This window comes from Anser brachyrhynchus (genome assembly GCF_964034855.1).
Source record: "Anser brachyrhynchus genome assembly, chromosome: 3".
Lineage (NCBI taxonomy): Eukaryota > Metazoa > Chordata > Aves > Anseriformes > Anatidae > Anser > Anser brachyrhynchus.
The window spans coordinates 67,318,753-67,330,970 of NC_137696.1; the positions used below are offsets into that span (position 1 = coordinate 67,318,753).

At 36.6% G+C, this 12,218-nt stretch overlaps 1 protein-coding gene across 1 annotated transcript in view; it reads right to left on the minus strand.

The window, feature by feature from the left end:
* Nucleotides 1–12,218, minus strand: part of TMEM200A (transmembrane protein 200A) — a 60,370-nt gene that overhangs the window by 22,653 nt on the left and 25,499 nt on the right. The gene's annotated exons all lie outside the window — the stretch shown is intronic.

Here is a 12,218-nt window from a genome sequence, read left to right on the forward strand (position 1 = left end):
TAATAAGAACAAGACAAAGGAAGGGCAGGTAGAACTCAGAATATGTTTTGGAGACGGATTTACAGATTTACATTTGTATAGGCTGCAACAGGTATATATTAATCAGAACATCTTTATTCATCTACTTTTTTATGCCTATCCTTTCCATTTGACAGTAATGTAGTTCTGTGGTAGCTCAATTTATTTCACTGATAATGTAACTAGGTTACATCCATCCAGTGCCAACTCTTGAGGACTGACATTATCCCTGTGGAATAATGATAAATGATTCATTTACTCCGCTGGCTTATGAAAGAGGTAAGTAAGAGATGCTGTTTCAAGCTAAGAAGTCCTGATTCATATTTCTTACCCATAAAATCATAAACAGAGTCCAGCATACCGGAACCTACTCTTGGTCAATATCACAGTAAAGTAATGTTCCAGGATGTCCGGAACATAGCTATAAAAATGTCATCAGATTATCACCAACAGAATTTATTAAAAGTTTAATATGCATTTCCCCTTCACGGACATGACCAACTACTGCACCAAAAAGCTTAGTGTAAACTTTTGAAGAATGATCCAGGACCTCTTTCAGAAGTTAACTGTAAATCTTCATTCAAAATGGAAATTGATTTCCCAAGTTACATAGAAGTTTTTGACACTTTTACCCTTAGGGTCTGAACCTACAATTAAGGCAAGTTTTAGGCTTTAAGCAGTTGAGAATTACAGCTTCCCACATTCTACCTTTTAAAACGGGCAATGGCTCTTTTGCTCTGACCCTACAACACTCTTCTCAAATTTCTATTTACTAGTCACCAAGTAATTAAGTCATAACTGTTACCCTAGACTGATATTGCTTCTACAACCCTGCCTTGTTCTCCATGTACATCAGCTTTACAAAGAATTGTTTTTTAAGACTCCAGGCAAGCTTTAAGCTGATGAATTGCTATCTTGCTATTTGTAGATCTGTACTGTAGGGCTTTATTCTCAGTCTTTGTTAATGGTAAAAGGAGGAAAAGCATTTTAAAGAAGAATGTGCAAGCCATATTGTTTGCCTCACTAAAGTGTTTATAAGGTGATGCTCTCATTATTTTCAGACAAAATTTTTCACTATTTCAGCAGCTTGGTCTACTTGGGGTGGTGAGCTGCAAACTAAAAGCAGCTTTAAAATACATTGAATGATGCCTAAATTCAAAAATTCCTCCATTAAATTGCAGTAGGCTTTATATATATAGTGACAAAATACAGGATGTGTGTTTGTGTGTAAGGAAAGTCCATTAATTCAGAAAGGATTAGCAAAGTTACTATCAAAGATTTATTATTCCTTTTCTAAAAGGCCCTGTCTAATTATAAGATCCCTCAATTTTGCTCTTCAACAACGTTTCCTCGCAGTCCACCCCCCAGCAATGAAATTCTAAAGAATTCTCCTGTAGAAAATTACAAGGGAGGGAAAAAAGACTACTAAATCATAAATGAACATAGGAAACATTCTTTGTTATAAATTATTACTATGAAGTATGGGCAGAAGCAATAGTTTCTTCACAAGATGTCAGTTGAATATTCAACCTGATGAGATGACATCAATATTAACATGCATACTAAGAAGAATGCTGAAATATATGAAAATTCAAAACTGTGTATTTCTATTGTCATACAAATGATTACACAAGAGGTACAGTAGGGCATAACACACATTTAAATTTTATCTGTTTAAACAAAAGGAAAATAAACAAATAATGCTTTGTTTATTTTTCCCTATAGAGGCTGCCTTGCTGAAACATTTAAGCTGGCCCCTAGACACAGTCTTCTTCATAAGGATCACTTCACATTTTACATTTAATATTCAACTGCTCAGTAAACATTAATTGTATTCTTTCTCCACAAAAAATTAAAATGAAACACATGCTTTGTACCATGTCAACTAGAGCACTTTAACATTCAGAATAACTTCTACAAATATAAACGCTTTCCATTTAGGTAAAAAAATTTATTTTTATTTTTTTTTAATTCTCTCTCCAATGCTGCTCTTAAAAGTCAAACTAAAATCTAGAGAGAAAATAAGTCATTTAGTCCCTTTAACAATGGTAAAGATAGTGCCAGATATTGTTTTTAAATGTTCTAGACCAGAAAAGATCTTCAGTTCATTACTCCACAATCAAAAGAATTTTATAATATCTTTCAATTAATCTACTGCCCCCATTTTAAAAGTGATGTATTTTTTCCCACCTTTCCACAGGGATCACTCTGCCCCAATGTCTAGAAGTATTCTTCTCACTTCCAGCTCCACTTTATTCCTGGGTAGATTATCCTCTTTTGTTTTGGTGCCACATTTTCTGAGATAGTTGAACCCAATTACATTTTTGAGACAAGCAGTATCTGATGTTGAAACAAATCATAGTTGTTTCTCTCTCTAAAGTAATTTGTTATGGTACTTTCTGAATTCCCAGTGGTATTAAGTAGGAGAGATTCATCACTTTCTACATTCTCTGAGCACTTGTTTGATCCACCAATATGTTTAGATGCACACTGAACTTCAAGAATATGAATATTGAAGCTGACCTTGTAAGCATTACAAGTGTGCTCAACATTTGTTTAGCTAAAGTGCTCCATGCATTGTTGGGTGGAAGCAATATCCTCCACAACTTGCAGACTGACGCCAACGGAGCAGGAAATCAGGATCTGAGGTAACCAATACAAATAACAGGCACAAGAATGAGGACAAACTTGTGCATCAAGAAAGAATAACCTAGGGTAAAAAGAAAAACGGGATGTGGGTGTTGCTGCTCACTTTTAATATAGTAACATGCACATTAAGACAACTCTAACAATGTATACCACATTCACATATGATGCATTTGATGAATTAGCAATTAAAAAAGAAGTACTATAGCTGATATCAATGACTGTGCGTTTCCCTCTTTGCTAAGTAACTAAAATGTTTCAAACAAAGCTATTTCTAAACTTAAGTCTATCACAAGGAATAAATACAAAAATATTATTTGTGAGGCATCATTGAATATTACAGACTGAAAATGCCCTACTCTCCAGTGCAGACCTTAAGTATTAAACTCTATTTGCAGATTCATATGGTACATGGTAAATATTCAAGCGTCATGCAATCTCTTCCTTCTCCAGCCTTTCCAAATTCTAAACCTAGGCTTCTCTCCTTTGGAAATAATTCTAGTAATGGGACCAAGTGGTGGGCTGTAGCCTTTGGTGACACTAACCATTGCAAGTAAACATGGAAACTGAGCTGAAGTTCTGACAAAAAAAGGATCAAACACTTATTTGCAAAGTGGTGGATGTTTCCCAGTTGCACAAACTGGGGTTATGTCCTAACACTTATTCCTTTTCCTGAGAAATTCTGAAGTTTTTATATAGAAGATCCACCTAGAGATGCTGAGAACCTCACATTAGCAAGCACTGCTAGATCAATGTGGTTCTTTCAAATAGACTTGAGGCATTAAGATTTCTACAGGTTCAGCTGTGGAAAGATTGTAATCGTCTTTTGACATATTAACTGTTTCTGCAATTTACCTTTTTTTTTAGACAGGTGATTTTAATTCCTATGAGGGCATTTGCACAAATCCGTTTTCAATCTGGCAACTAACAGTTGAAACAGAGCTACATTTTTGATATTTTTTTCCCTTTGCTTGCTTCTGGGTTGTTCAGGGTTTTGATTTTTTTCTCCACACTGCCCTGTATTTTCCTCACTGTCACCTCAGTTTACTTTCTGAAAGTCTTTAAAATTAACATCTTTAACAACTGTGAGTATGTAAAACCAAAAGCAAATCCTGAAGACACTGTTACCCAGCTAATATAAGTTGGAAGTAGAATATACAGCTATCTTCAGCAAACACTGAAGGGCTTCAAGTCTTTTTCTAACCATAAAGGGATGATTCCTTAATAAAAGTAAATAAGCAACATCTTATCAACATCTTACAAGTTGATAATAACATAACAAAAGTATATTTATCCACTGTATAGAAACTTTGAAAATCCAGCTTCAGAACAATTATCCATTTGTTAATAATCCACAGTTAACCCAGTGGTATCTATCCAACTTTACTATAATGCGGACAAGAATCTTAATAACTTCCCTAAACTTTTTTTGTGAAAACCACCCTAGCGAATCATGGCAGTGGTACACTAAATCAGGAATCTTCCCTCTGTCTGGCAACACTTGCAAGAAGCCCTGCGGTGTCAGCTGCAAGGCATACCAGCTACAGAAAACAAATTCCTCCCAATTTCTCTCCCTTATAACATAAAGTGACTTTGTTTAAATTTTCACTATTATTGCTGGAAATGTTCTCAGTAAGTACCTGATCTTTTGAAGCTTATGAGGGTTTTGATTTCAAACATGAAATATGGAGTTTTGTTTCCTTTGACCAGTTTTGTTATTTGTTTATAATGTAGTCTAGTTCTCACGTGGGTGAAGAGGAAACACACCCAAAGCCATCTCATTATAGTCATTGATTCATATACCTTCTTCTTGTCTTCCTTTACATGTCCATTATATCTGAGGTCTGTTCCTTTCAGTGTAGTTTCTTCCAAGAATGTTATGTTTTATAAGAACAGCTCCTATGAAAATTCCCATTGCCACTCCAAATTCTGTTTCTTCATCCTCTTCCACTCCCAGATGCCATACATCATCACGAATGAAGAGTAACTGAGTAAGTACCTGTTAGACTGTAAACTCTATGGAGCAGATAAGCTGAACATGCCTCTCTGATGTCTTCCAAACTGTAAAGATTTCATACCTATGCACAGCTGGTTATGTACATAAATACCACAGGGCATCCCTTCCCACTTCACGTTCCCTCAATTTGATAGCAAAGAGTTAAGTCAATTAAATTTTGAATCACTTTGATTAACAGGTGATTTTAAATGTTTTCTGTTGCTAGAAAATAATAATAAAAAAGAACTAAGTTTGCTTTGACAATAAATAGTGAAATCCTTTGAAAATACACAAAGCAAAACTAATGTTTCAGTTTGATTCACTTGACAAAACTGGCCTCACTAGAATCATCCTGATGGACACTCACAAAACTTTGAGATCAGATTATGTGCTATGGTCCTTAAGGGAACATTACTAAAACTAAGATAAACTTACAGCCAGAAAGGTTTAGATGGACTCTTTGCACTAAGCATAAACAAAGATGTTTTCTTGAGTCATTGCCTGAATCCAGACACCCCAGATTAAAAAAAATGAAATTCTCTTATCATCATAGACAAAATACAGATAAAGAACCTACTGTATGCTTTCATAAATCAAATACCATATAGTTAAGAGAATATCTGTTGCATAACAGCAATGAATTTAATTATTTTGTTTATCTGTGAACATTTATGTGAAGATATATATCTTCACATTTGCATCTTGACATGACTAATGAAAGTACAGTGTTTTGTCTGCAACTAATTCATTTTCACTTAATACGGCAATGACTGATTAATTTCATTTTCTGGTGTGGAGGACATCCTGTAATATAGTCAATGTTGTTTCAGAACCTTTGAACTTAATTATCTCCAAATAGAAGACAGAGTAATAGATACAATCTTTCTCTCTCTTTTTCTCTTTCTTTTTCTCTGAAATCACCTGCTGTGAATCAGAAGATAAAATTTTCAAAGATTTATCATTAAGCACATGCTACTCTTACTTGGTGTGCGATTCTCAACATGAACTTTGCATTTGTAAGGCAAGTAAAGGTTGATTTGGAAATGTCTGATAGGGTTCTGCTTACTATAAGTTATTTTAACCAAATTAGCAAAAAAAGTCATCTACAATGAGGCCTGATCGTACTTTTCTAAGTGCATATAAAATTATCATTGGCTTTGATGGAAGTCTTGAATGTGCAAGGAATACAAAATTATATTAAAGGATATCAAGTTGTTCATCTACCATGAAATAGGATTATGAGTACCAAATAACTATACTGTGTTCAAAAGACACTGATGATGAGATCTCTTGAATACTGTGAAAATAAATTTACAAATGTGCTCTCTCAATAGAGAACAAAGGTTTCTTATTGTTTTAAATAGCATTCTGAGACATTTCACATTGTTGCCTAAGTGTTTTTCATATTTGTGGAAAGGAATCTTGAATTCTGAGGTATTGAAAATAAATAATCACGTATGACAGCTTAGTCACAAGAACCAAGATGGCTGTGACACTACTGGGTAAAATCCTAACTATAAACATCAGCTGAAGAATTTGCATTGACCTTAACAAGGCTAGACCTTCACTTGTGGGTTGGAAGTTTATTTTGTGGATATTTTGAAACATTCCTTTCACACACACTGTCATAATTTGGAAACTACAAAAATGTGGACACCAACACACAAGCCATGAAAAAGCATAACATGCAAGAATGCTTTTTTGTTAACAGTGCTACAGTTTTTCAATTTTCTATAATACAGCTATTTTCTAGAGGATATTCACCAACATATGCACGGACTCAGCATTCTGAATTTTTAGGTGCCCATATGCTGGGAAATCTTAGGCCCAGTACTCCTGCAGTGATTTTAGTTTTTATTACTACTAAGAATGGAATTATAGGGAAAAATGTTTAGACTTTTACCTAAATAACTTTTAGCTTTTTCACCAGAATCATAACCAACCTAAACTATTTCTGTGTCAAACAAAAGGTTTTTTGTTTTTTTTTTTTGTATTATCACCAGTTTAAAAATAGTTATTTTTAGGGTGAATTTGGACAATAACGTCCTTTTGAAAGGAAAAAAGAGGTTTTATTTTTAAAACATCCCAAAAATATTTTGGCTGTTTCAACTTTTGTTTTTTTCAGTTGTTATTAACTTAGGCCAAAACCACTTGCTGAATTTAGTATGGACACCCATACAGTTGTGTTGATTTAAAAAAAAAAATCTAAACTGCATTTTTGGCTAACAATTAATTAGCAAAAGTTCTAATATACATGCAGTGTCCCCTCAATTTTAGCTCCATCCCACTTCAAATTTTTGACAATGGTAAAATAAAAAGATGATAAAAAGAAACTCTACAGCAGCTCTTCTTTCATATTATTGTCAACACTGAGTCTGAGTGAAATGCTTTGCACATAAAAGTGATTTTTTATAACGAAAATATTGCATGTACAGAATGACTCATGTTATAAATCACACAACTTCAGTCAAAAGAAAGAAAAACTGCACAGGACCGACATTCATCTGGTTAAGAAAAATTAACTGTTTTTTGAAATGTGATTTTGATCTCCCCAGATCATGCTTCTCATAAGAATCTTTTATACAATACATAAACCATTTTCAGATGCATATATTACCAGCTGTCACAGACTGCAGCCAAGACTGCCCCCTGAGGTTTTCCAAATTCTTGTCTTTGCTATGGAACATGCTACAAGCTTGCCAAGAGCTGGGAAGTTGCTGCCCAAATACAGTAGATTTATTAGAAGAACTGAAGATATTTATGGCAATGACCAGTTATTTTCCCTTAATGTATCCCATTGTTCTCTCACTGCAAGCTACTCCTGATTGCCAACATTTTTACATATTCCTGTTCACTAGGTTTTATGAAGACTGGAGTTTTAAACAGTAGCTATAGTGCTACTTTAAATCAAGAAGCTCCACCAAATGGATATTCTCTAAGGATGATCGACTTTATAACTTTATTTTCACTACAATTTTATGTCAGACAACATACTTATCCTGGATAGGAGTTTGCTCAGTAAAGCTTCCTCACAAGATATTAAAGTGTGGCAGTCCTGGTGAATCTTCCTCCCTGACAGAGAGAAGACCGTATGAATCCACCAAAGCTCCACTTGCTTCATGGGGACTTCAGCAGCATTCATCGGACTTCCATTAAAGTATCCTCTTGGTCCCCTGTTTTGGGCTCCCTGCCTGGGATCGTATGTAGGAAGATAAGCAGACAACTACAAAAGATGGATGCAACAGAAGCTGTCTCCAGACACAGGTGAAGATGAATTCATGATCCCACAACTCCCATCTTTCTACCCCTCCCCATATATTGTCACAAATACCCTTTTTCACTGGCAGTAGTTCTCTGTACCTACTCCAGCTGTTAACTGCTAACTTTTATGCAGTCCTATTTCCCAACATTGACTTTGGCAACAATATTCAGCTTTCTGATTAACTTCCATATTAAAGTGACTTTTGTTCAATTTGCATAAAATACCATGTGCGTAACTGCATATACTTGACATTGGATAAATGTTAACACATAAAACATCACTTAAAATCAAGGTCAGTATCGTTCAGTGGTAAAGACCTCAGATGACCTCCATCTGAAAGCACTAGCAAAATTACTATAATCATTGGCACATGATCAGCCTATAAATTGCCAGGAATCAACACTGCAAGGTGTTGCACACTTTGGCTCTATGTGCTCTGAAATTAGTTTTTAGCCTGAAACATATCTCTGGGAGGGAAATTTGGCTACACTGAGTCCTCAAACACACACAAGAATCTTTTAACTCAGTGCAAGGCCAGTGTCCTGATGAGGCCTCTTAAGACTTAAGCATAGATAATTAAAAAAGAAAAAAGAAAAAAAGAAGAGAAAAAATAAAAAAAGAAAAAAAGAAAAAAAGAGAAAAAAGAAAAAAGAAAAAAGAAAAAAATAAATATTTTCTATTACTTGTTTTACTTGTTACATTAACAACTGACAGCAACTCAAAAAGTGACATATTTTTGTTAATTTTATGGATTTTATGTATTTGCCAGTATTTTTTGTACAGCAAGTTTCTCTGTTTCCTATGTGATCATTTAGACTGTTATCTGTAGTTTTTTACACAGCAATACAGAAAACAAAAAATAAAAATTGTAAACATTTTCAGGAGCACTCAAAAGTACATCATTTGAAACTTACATTCTAATGCTTGTTGTTTCCTTTAATATTCTATAATACACAGACAATACGTATTTGAGCTAGAAGCAGTTTAGAATTATTTGTGCTGGTCTTAAAATCCAGCCAAAAAAAAAAAAAAACAAAATGTGTACTTCTTCCAGGAAAAGACTTCAGGAGGAAAAGACTGCATGAGGTAGTATTAGTCTATTGAACTGCCAGCCAAAACGCAAACAGCAAATTCCAGTTTCAAGAGCCGAAATGCCTAGAAAAGACTAAAGCCTGAGCACCTGTAATTCAGCTTCCAAAATACTCATGTTCTTGATCAGTGATTTTCAAACTTCTAATGTTTTTAGATGCCTAAATATTTTCCAGTGCAGTTTCCTGTAGAATTAATGTAAGAACTTTTTTTTCCCTAGTCACTTTCCATAAATGTCTTAGAAGTTGTCCAGAGCCTCTGCTTCTTTCCACTCCCCTTGGAATCCGAAGATCACATGCTGAAAACCCCTGTTAGAAATTGAGGAGCCAAATGGACTGACTGTCTTTTAAAAATAAAAATAATTAGTTTTAGAAGACAGGTAACTTCTCAAGGCCAAATCCTGTTGTTCTCATCCCATAGTAAGTTCAGATTTCCAAAAGTCTCAGGACCTTGATGGACTCCTACTGAAAGTCACCGCCCAACTCTCACACTGATTGACTTTTAGATGGCAGAACAGTAGGCAGTTTTAGTAGGCAGTTGATCAAATCTCTCTCCATGCCTTTTATGTCTCTACCAAGTAACTCTTTAAATCTTCATGGCAAACTGCTATTTCAACAACCAGATGTCTTAAACAGTCATGCTTGTGCTATGGAGTAGATTGTCCACATAGACGGGTCCAAGTCCTCCATGCTCCCTATGAATTATGTGCTCCCTACATTCCCCGCTAGGAAACCCTTGGCAGTTTCTGAGACAGCTGATTTCCTCCAGCCAAGACGGTGTTTCATATGCATGAAAATGTGAGTAGTATGACAAATTAAGATCTCTGCAATATCAGAATAAGCATACCTAATCAGAAGAAATGAAAAGAAGGAATTAGAAGAAGTCAGAAATAATGAAAAGCCTAGTATGCAGCCTTTACTCACCAGAATAAAGCAACCATACATTGACCTTAGATTAGCCCTAAAAACTAAGGGGAAAAAAGAGATAGTCAGTCTCCAAAAAGATTGTTTTTCCTAGTGTTCATGGAATTTTTGAAATATATAAATGCAGTTTCTTTTGTGCAAATGTTCACATTGGTTGCTTATTATTCAGTTCATCTGTGTTAGCAATTAAACCATCATACCTGATTTATTAGTTTCAACAATGTCTCAGAATTCAAGATTCCATTCCACACATGTGGAATGGAAAAACACTTAGGCAACAATGTAAAGTCTCTGAATGCTGTTTATCAAAGTAGTTACATCTGAAGACACATTCAAATACAGAACATCTGCAGCCCTGTTGTCAAAAAAATCCACAGCTGTATTACAGGCTGTATACATTCTCTCAGGATATCTGCTGAGGTGGGGGATGGATAAATAAATAAATAACCCAACAAAGGAAGAGATTCTAAACAAACGTCCCCTGTAATAACACAATTAATACAGACATGGCATCAACACAGCTGAAAAATCAGCCACATTCCCTAACAAGGGACAGAGATTTTCCACCTGTAGTTGCAACCACTCCTCAACATAATCAGTACTTTGCTGGCTGGGGCTAGATTCTGTTACTGTGACTCACAGGGGATACAACTACATTGCAAGAGAAATCCTGCTGTGATTTACATTCTGTTCAATGTAGGAGTATTACAGTAGCTCACATAAAATCATTCTGGGGTCCTTACAGATGTCGGGTAATACCTTACTATTTCTATTACAAACAGTTCAACTAGAACTGAGTGGGGCCACATACTTAGTGTTTACTATTAGTATAGATGAAAAAGCTGGACCTTTACATTTCTTAAGAAAAATACATTTTCTAACTGGTAGTATAATAGAGATTATACTCACAGATTATAAAATCCTTGAGGAGGCTCAAAACCCAAGTCATATAACTAGTACATTTCAGAAGTTTCCTTTGAATGTTTTTCAGTGCTCTTGTAGAAGAAGGTGTCTCCTCACCCCACTCCCAGTCCTTAACTTCCCCCATGTACCACCTTCTCTTTAGTACCTGCCAACATCTCCCTCCTTCCTCATGAAGGATCTGACTGTCTCTCATTTGGTCACCAGCAATCCCTGAAATCATATTGCCAGGTATCTTTGTTCTCCCCTCTGGAGAGACCTGGATCTCTATACACTTTCCCTTTCCTCATAACTCTCTGTACTTGGCTCTGTATGCCTCTAATCCCCTCCATCTGTACTGGGTCTGGATGGAATGAATTTAACCTTCCCTGCGGCAGCCCATACAGTGCTGTGCTCTGCACTTGTAGCTAGAACAGCATTGGTATTACACCAGTGTTTTGTCTACTGCTGAGCAGTGCTGACATGGCATCAGGACTCCATCCAACCCCCCTCAGTGGGTTGGGGGTGGGCAAGAGGTGCGGAGGCATCACCAGGGCAGCTGGCCTAAACCAACCAAGGGGATATTCTATGCCATGTGGTGTCACACTTAGCAGTAAAAGGCGGGGGGGGGGGGGGGGGGCTCTCATTATGAAAACGTCTGTCCTCCCAAACAACCACTATGTATATTGAGGCTCTGCTTCCTGGGACATGACAAAGGCCAAAGCTCATCTGGAGCTCAATCTGGCTACTGCCGTTAAAGATAAAAAAAATGTTTTTACAAATACATCAACACAAAAAGGAGGACTAAGGAGAATCTCCATCCTTTACTGGATGCTGGGGGAAACTTAGTTACAAAAGATGAGGAACAGGCTGAGGTGCTTAATGCCTTCTTTGCCTCAGTCTTTACTGGCAAAACCAGTTGTTCTCTGGATACCCAGTACCCTGAGCTGGTGGAAGGGGATGGGGAACAGGATGTGGCCCTCACTATCCACGAGGAAATGGTTGGTGACCTGCTACAGCACTTGGATGTACGCAAGTCAATGGGGCTGGATGGGATCCACTCGAGGGTACTGCAAGAACTGGCAGAGGAGCTGGCCAAGCCGCTTTCCATCATTTATCAGCAGTCCTGGCTATCAGGGGAGGTCCCAGTCGACTGGCGGCTAGCAAATGTGATGCCCATCTACAAGGGCCGGAGGGTAGACCTAGGGAACTATAGGCCTGTTAGTTTGACCTCAGTGCCAGGGAAGCTCATGGAGCAGATTATCTTCAGTGTCATCACACAGCACTTGCAGGGCAACCAGGCGATCAGGCCCAGTCAGCATGGGTTTATGAAAGGCAGGTCCTGCTTGACGAACCTGATCTCCTTCCATGACAAAGTGACATG